The sequence below is a fragment of the Salvelinus sp. IW2-2015 genome, linkage group LG4q.1:29 (genome assembly GCF_002910315.2).
Source record: "Salvelinus sp. IW2-2015 linkage group LG4q.1:29, ASM291031v2, whole genome shotgun sequence".
In the NCBI taxonomy this organism is placed as follows: Eukaryota; Metazoa; Chordata; class Actinopteri; order Salmoniformes; family Salmonidae; genus Salvelinus; species Salvelinus sp. IW2-2015.
Genome location: NC_036842.1, coordinates 42,749,579 through 42,758,212, shown reverse-complemented (window position 1 = coordinate 42,758,212; position 8,634 = coordinate 42,749,579).

The following is an 8,634-nucleotide window of genomic DNA, read 5'->3' as shown; positions in this document are numbered from 1 at the left end:
TGAATAGTTAAGCTACAGCACATAAATGGTGAACACAACATCAAATCAAATTTGATTTGTCACATGCGCCGAATATAAACAGGTGTAGACCTTACAGTGAAAAGTAACCAATATTTAAAGAGCAGCAGAAAAATACCTATAGCGAGGCTATATACAGGGGATACGGGTACAGGGTCAATGTGCGGGGGCACTGGTTAGTTGAGGTAGTATGCACATGTACAGTCATAGCCAAAAATTTTGAGAATGACACAAATTTTAATTTCCACAAAGTTTGCTGCTTCAGTGTCTTTAGATATTTTTGTCAGATGTTACTATAGAATACTGAAGTATAATTATAAGCATTTCATACGTGTCAAAGGCTTTTATTGACAATTACATGAAGTTGATGCAAAGAGTCCATATTTGCAGTGTTGACCCTTCTTTTTCAAGACCTCTGCAATCCGCCCTGGCATGCTGTCAATTAACTTCTGGGCCACATGCTGACTGATGGCAGCCCATTCTTGCATAATCAATGCTTGGAGTTGTCAGAATTTGTGGGTTTTTGTTTGTCCACCCACCTCTTGAGGATTGACCACAAGTTCTCAATGGGATTAAGGTCTGGGGAGTTTCCTGGCCATGGACCCAAAATATCGATGTTTTGTTCCCCGAGCCACTTAGTTATCACTTTTGCCTTATGGCAAGGTGCTCCATCATGCTGGAAAAGGTATTGTTTGTCACCAAACTGTTCCTTGATGGTTGGGAGAAGTTGCTCTCAGAGGATGTGTTGGTACCATTCTTTATTCATGGCTGTGTTCTTAGGAAAAATTGTGAGTGAGCCCACTTCCTTGGCTGAGAAGCAACCCCACACATGAATGGCTGTCTCTTATACACATCTAGATGTGTATAAGAGACAGACACAGGACCAATGGTAGTGCTCACCTTTTTTCCGGATGCCCCAAACAATCGGAAAGGGGATTCATCAGAGAAAATGACTTTACCCCAGTCCTCAGCAGTCCAGTCCCTGTACCTTTTGCAGAATGTCAGTCTGTCCCTGATGTTTTTCCTGGAGAGAAGTGGCTTCTTTGCTGCCGTTTTTGACACCAGGCCATCCTCCAAAAGTCTTCACCTCACTGTGCGTGCAAATGCACTCACACCTGCCTGCTGCCATTCCTGAGCAAGCTCTGTACTGGTGGTGCCCCGATCCCGCAGCTGAATCAACTTTAGGAGACGGTCCTGGCGCTTGCTGGACTTTCTTGGYCGCCCTGAAGCCTTCTACACAACAATTGAACCGCTCTCCTTGAAGTTCTTGATGATCCGATAAATGGTTGATTTAGGTGCAATCTTACTGGCAGCAATATCCTTGCCTGTGAAGCCCTTTTTGTGCAAAGCAATGATGACGGCACGTGTTTCCTTGCAGTTAACCATGATTGACAGAGGAAGAACAATGATTCCAAGAACCACGCTCCTTTTGAAGCTTCCAGTCTGTTATTCGAACTCAATCAGCATGACAGAGTGATCTCCAGCCTTGTCATCGTCAACACTCACACCTGTGTTAACGAGAGAATCACTGACATGATGTCAGCTGGTCCTTTTGTGGCAGGGCTGAAATGCTTTGTTTTTTTGGAATGTTTTTGGGGATTCAGTTCATTTGCATGGCAAAGAGGGACTTTGCAATTAATTGCAATTCATCTGATCACTCTTCATAACATTCTGGAGTATATGCAAATTGCATCTCATACAAACTGAGGCAGCAGACTTTGTGAAAATTAATATTTGTGTCATTCTCAAAACTTTTGGCCATGACTGTAGGTAGAGTTATTAAAGTGACTATGCATAGATAATAGAGTTGTGGCAGCGTAAGGGGGGGAGCAGTGCAAGTAGTCCGGGTAGCCATTTGATTAGATATTCAGGAGTCTTATGGCTTGGGGCTAGAAGCTGTTTAGAAGCCTCTTGGACCTAGACATGGCGCTCCAGTACCACTTGCCGTGCGGTAGCCAAGAGAACAGTCTATGACAAGGGTGGCTGGAGTCTTTGACAATTTTTAGGGCCTTCCTCTGACACCGCCTGGTATAGAGGTCCTGGATGGAAGGAAGTTTGGCCCCAGTGATGTACTGGGCCGTACGCACTACCCTCTGTAGTGCCTTGCGGTCGGCGGCCGAGCAGTTGCCATACCAGGCAGTGATGCAACCCGCCAGGATGCTCTCAATGGTGCAGCTGTAGAACCTTTTGAGGATCTGAGGTTGGTATTCATTTAGGCAGGTTACGTTAGTGGTGTTCTTGGACACAGGGACTATGGTGGTCTCCTTGAAACATGTTGTTATTACAGACTCAGACAGGGAGATGTTGAAAATGTCAGTGAAGACACTTGCCAATAGGTCAGCGCATGCTCGGAGTACACGCCCTGGTAATCCGTCTGGCCTTCTGAATGTTGACCTGTTTAAAGGTCTTACTCACATCGGCTGCGGAGAGCGTGATCATACAGTCGTCCGGAACAGCTGAAGCTCTCATGCATGTTTCAGTGTTACTTGCCTCGAAGAGGGCATAGAAGTAATTTAGCTCGTCTGGTAGGCTCGTGTCACTGGGCAGCTCTCGGTTGTGCTTCCCTTTGTAGTCTGTAATAGTTTGCAAGTCCGGTCACATCCGACGAGCGTTGGAGCGGTGTAGTACGATTCAATCTTAGTCCTGTATTGACGCTTTGCCTGTTTGATGGTTCATTGGAGGGCATAGCGGGATTTCTTATAAGCTTCTGGGTTAGAGTCCCGCTCCTTGAAAGCGGGGCAGCTCTACCCTTTAGCTCAGTGCGGATATAGCCTGTAATCCATTGCTTCTGGTTGGGATATGTACGTACAGTCACTGCGCATTAGCGCACAATGACACTCACCAGGACTCCATCAACTCCTTGATTACCTGCCCAATATGTCACTTCCCTTGGTTCCTTCCCCAGGCGTCATTGTTTCTGTTCTTGTGTATCGGCGTACTGCCTTGTGCTAGTGTCGTGTTCTTGGTTTTGTTATTTTATTCAAACGTTTCACCTGCACCTGCTTCCGACTCACCGCCCAGTCATCGCAGTATCTAAGCCTTTATACACTTTTCCCAAATGTATCATAACTGTAGTCATTTTCTAAATATTTATCTGTATAAGAAACAAAACATAATTTCAATAGATATCCTTACATGGTATGTTATATACATCCTCCTATGTCTGATCGAAAATGGCCTAAATCTGACTCTTGAAAGGTCCAGCTGCCAAATTATTTGACCTGTTCAGATGACGAAAATCATTGTGCTTCTTCACATGAAGGTGACATATCTGAGCATACATTTGCACCATATTCAGTAGTAGGCTATACAAGGCACAGAAATCTAAACATTGTCATATTTAATCCAAGTTGCTATTTCCAAAGATCATCTCTGCAATTTCTGTTTTAAAAATTCAGAATAGCAAATCCAGAGCTCCAATCACAATACGTTTTCTGTAAAGATGCAAACGTAGGCCAATCCTGGTAATTTTTTAAATTTTATTTCATTAACAGAACATAAAAGTTGCACACCCTCAATATCCCTGCCTGTCCTGTTTGTTAAGGTGGATGGGTGTCGATTGGCTCTTTAGCGGCGGTCCCTCGCAGTCCAGACCCAACGTGGTCTGTGAGCCCCTCCAAACTGTCAATGCATGAATTAAGAATCAAAAATTGTGTAGATATTGCAAGAAAATATTGTAATTTCACCTAACCATACCACAAGGTAGCTACTCTAACTGCTTCAGTCATGATGAGAAAACTAACTGGAACAAGCTAGCTAGATAGCTAGCTAACTTGCAACTTAGCTATCTTATATCAACCAGTAATTCAAAACACACCTAAACTTTTTAAAACTGTATTTCATACTTGGCAAATTATTGAGCATGTGCTGAAAACATATCAAGATCTGGATTTGGACCTCAGCCAAGAGAAGCATTTCTGGAATCAATATAGCTTATCTTGAATGTACTGAGAAAACACATATATGCAATGAATACAGTCAGTATTTATCAACGTGAAGAGAGAAAATAGGATGTCGCATATCTCAAGTCCATATCCAGCCATAGGAAATGTCTATGTGTGATATTCGGACTAATCCCAATTGAAATCAAATAATGGCAGGGGAAAAATGCCCACGTTAGCTACCCCCTGCAAAACTGTGATACAGCTGCCCAGTGGGAAGCACCCATAGAGAATGATAGAGGCCTCTAGTTGCCAAAAGTCAGTTTTAGCATGGGCAGCTCTATTGAGGGTGTCACGTTCTGACCTTTATTTCCTTTGTTTTTGTCTTTATTTAGTATGGTCAGGGCGTGAGTTGGGGTGGGCAGTCTATGTTTGTTTATCTATGTTTTTCTATTTCTGTGTTTGGCCTGATATGGTTCTCAATCAGAGGCAGGTGTTAGTCATTGTCTCTGATTGGGAACCATATTTAGGAAGCCTGTTTTGTGTTGGGTTTTGTGGGTGATTGTTCCTGTTTGTGTGTTCCTGGTTTGTCTGTGTTCACTAGTTCGGGACTGTAGCTTCGTTGGTTTTCGTCTGTTTATTGTTTTGTTCAATATTGAAAAGTATTCAAATAAATATGGATACGTACCACGCTGCGCATTGGTCCTCCACTCCTTCCACCGATGAAAGCCATTACAGAGGGCTTCCACCACGCTTCCATGCTGTCACAGACGCTATAATGGCACAGACACACCTACAGCACCCGATGTCACAGGAATGCCAAAAAGGACAACAACCACCCGAGCCACTGACTGTTTACCCCGCTATCATCCAGAAGGCGAGATCAGTACAGGTGCATCAAAGCTGGGACAGAGATACTGAAAAAACAGCCATCACTAGCACCTTACAGGCTGCTGCCCTATATACATAGACTTGAAATCACTGGCCACTTTAATAAATGGAACACTAGTCACTTTAATAACGTCCATATTTTGCATTACTCATGTCATATGTAAATACTGTATTCTATTCTACTGTATTTTAGTCTATGTGGCACCGGCATTGCTCGTCCAAATATTTATACATTCTTAATTCCATTCCTTTACTTTAGATGTGTGTATTGTTGTGAAATTGTTAGATATTACTTGTTAGGCACTGTTGGAGCTAGAAACAAGCACTTCGTTACACTCGCAATAACATCTGCTAAACATGTTGATGTGACCAATACAATTTTATTTTATATAAAGTTGAGCTTTCTATCTATCTCTCCAGTCGGCACCCAGCTCCATACAACACCAGTAGTCATTCGCACTCATTGAGCAGCCCAATCAGCCACGCAAAACGGTCCTGAGTGGCAGCAAATCTGCCCAATTAGCGGATTTTCTTTCCGTACACCCACTCCTTTCAACACACCGACTCGCCAAAACTCTGATCGCCATATTGGGCAGTTACCCATACCAAAGATGGTGAATAAATGAAGATAGTTCACTCATGCGTTTTACCATTTAAAAAAATGGTCACTTCCAGTCTACATATACAGCAATGCAATAGCAGCTGTGTCTGGTCTTCTTCGACTTTCATTGAACCAGAAAAAAACTGAGTAGGGTGTCTCGTTTCCTTTTCCATCTCTGATAGCAGGTATCACTGAATATGTAATTTCCCTGAATAATGTAGGTTATGTTCCATTGCTCAGGCAGTGGATCGCATAGTCGCAATTGCTCCTGTTTTTCTTCAGTCAAAAGACTACAATAGCCACAAGTCTGTTGACAACCAAAGCAGCCATGACTGCAGTTATTTAACATAGAAGTCAACCCATTTCCTGTAGTTTCAAAATGATTAAACGTTTTGTTTCATACAATAAAGTTTATTTTCATAAACGCAACCAGTCATAATCTTCCCTTTCAGTCAGTCAACTTCAGTACAACATACTATGGGGAGACGCACTGTTGTGCCTTCGGTTGAAGGATGTACAATCAGGCCAATGAAATCTGTGCCTCGCTCGAAGTCCAGCCTTCCATGGGTGATAAGGGTGAGGCTCTGATTCAACCCTTCAATTATTCCACTCTTCACCATGGCGTGAACAGGAACGATTCACGCTTCTAAAACAAACTGTTGTAAAACAGGACTGCCAGCTAAACTGCTCACCCCCTGGACGGTGTGCTGAAGTTTGTACTTTTTCTCATACGTTTTCACATTTTTTATTCATTTTATTTTTTATTTCACCTTTATTTAACCGGGTAGGCCAGTTGAGAACAAGTTCTCATTTACAACTGCGACCTGTCCAAGATAAAGCAAAGCAGTGTGACACAAACAACAACACAGAGTTACACATGGAATAAACAAGCGTACAGTCAATAACACAATAGAAAAAATATATATAAGTCTATATACCGTACAGTGTGTGCAAATGGCGTGAGGAGGTAAGACAATAAATAGGCCATAGTAGCGAAGTAATTACAGATAGCTCAGATAGCTGATGTTTAAAGTTAGAGGGAATTATAAGTCTCCAACTTCAGCGATTTTTGCAATTAGTTCCAGTCATTGGCAGCAGAGAACTGGAAGGCGGCCAAAGGAGGTGTTGGTATTGAAGATGACCAGTGAGATATACCTGCTGGAGCACGTACTATGGGTGGGTGTTGTTATCGTGACCAGTGAGCTGAGATAAGGCGGAGCTTTACCTAGCAAAGACTTATAGATGACCTGGAGCCAGTGGGTCTGGTGACGAATATGAAGCGAGGGCCAGCCGGCGAGAGCATACAGGTAGCAGTGGTGTGTGGTATATGTTTCTGCCTGGCCTGTTCCCCTCTCTCCACTGAGATTCTCTGCCTCCAACCCTGTTGCAGGGGCTGAGTCACTGGCTTACTGGTGCTCTTCCATGCTGTTCCTGGGAAGGAGTGCGTCACTTGAGTGGAATGAGTCATTGACGTGACATTCCTGTCTGGGTTGGCGCCCCCCCTTGGGTTGTGCCGTGGCGGAGATCTTTGTGGGCTATACTCGGCCTTGTCTCAGGATGGTAAGTTGGTGGTTGAAGATATCCCTTTAGTGGTGTGGGGGCTGTGCTTTGGCAAAGTGGGTGGGGTTATATCCTGCCTGTTTGGCCCTGTCCGGGGGTATCGTTGGATGGGGCCACAGTGTCTCCCGACCACTCCTGTCTCAGCCTCCAGTATTTATGCTGCAGTAGTTTGTGTCGGGGGGCAAGGGCCAGTCTGTTATATCTGGAGTATTTCTCCTGTCTTATCCGGTGTCCTGTGTGAATTTAAGTATGCTCTCTCTAATTCTCTCTTTCTCTCTTTCGGAGGACCTGAGCCCTAGGACCATGCCTCAGGACTACCTGGCATGAAAACTCCTTGCTGTCCCCAGTCCACCTGGCCATGCTGCTGCTCCAGTTTCAACTGTTCTGCCTGCGGCTATGGAACCCTGACCTGTTCACCAGACGTGCTACCTGTCCCAGACCTGCTGTTTTCAACTCTCTAGAGATAGCAGGAGCGGTAGAGATACTCTTAATGATCGGCTATGAAAAGCCAACTGACATTTACTCCTGAGGTGCTGACTTGTTGCACCCTCGACAACTACTGTGATTATTATTATTTGACCATGCTGGTCATTTATGAACATTTGGACATCTTGGCCATGTTCTGTCGTAATCTCCACCCGGCACAGCCAGAAAAGGACTGGCCACCCCTCATAGCCTGGTTCCTCTCTAGGTTTCTTCCTAGGTTCTGGCCTTTCTAGGGAGTTTTTCCTAGCCACCGTGCTTCTACACCTGCATTGCTTGCTGTTTGGGGTTTTAGGCTGGGTTTCTGTACAGCACTTTGAGATATCAGCTGATGGGTGGGTTCATTGAAGGGCTTTATAAATAAATTAGATTTTGGTATATGGGGCTTTGGTGACAAAACAATTAATTTGTTTGCTGGTGCAATGAGTCAGCTGGCTTAGAAAACGACCGAGACGATGATGGCTAAGCCGAGTTCAGGGTCAAGTTCATGCCCCCAGTCATGCGGTTATAGCAGTTCTCTGAAAGATACTCACGAGTTATGTGTAGTTTGTCTCGGATTGGAACAGAAGTTACCTAAGGCAACTTCCTTTTCTCGGATGCCGGTACCTCGGTTGGGACCGAGGGGGAGGAAGCGGAGAGAGACTTGGGGCTGTGGTCGGAACAGGTGGAACTAGCATCCCAACAGGGGGAGACTTCTGGTTACATATATGGCCCAAGTTCGGATGACGACTAGGGCTGCATTTCAAACTCAAAGTAGATAGCCTTCGGCCCTAAACCCTCAGCCCTTGAATGACATTTCACATCGTCACATTCAATTGTACCTTAAAATGTCCCTTGCCCAAGCGAGGGAGAGTGATGATCGGAGAGGCAACATCCTTAGTGGAAATCTTGAAGTTGAGCTTAAAAACAACCAACCTAAAGCTATTAATGTACCTAGTAAGCTAATGTATCTATGCAGCACTCCTCTCAGGTAGCTAGCTACAGTTACCCATAGCTGGCTAGCTAGTTTTATAGTTTGGTCATTTTTTCCAATAAACTTCAGAATCCCCCAAAATATGTTTATGAATCTAGCTACGTTTTATAGTCTCCTCATTACAAGACTAAGCCAATTTGCCAACACTTAAACCAATGTTTAAATCTATTTTTTAGCAAGCTAGCTCCATACTTTTTTTCTGACAAATGCAGCATTGTTGTTGATTA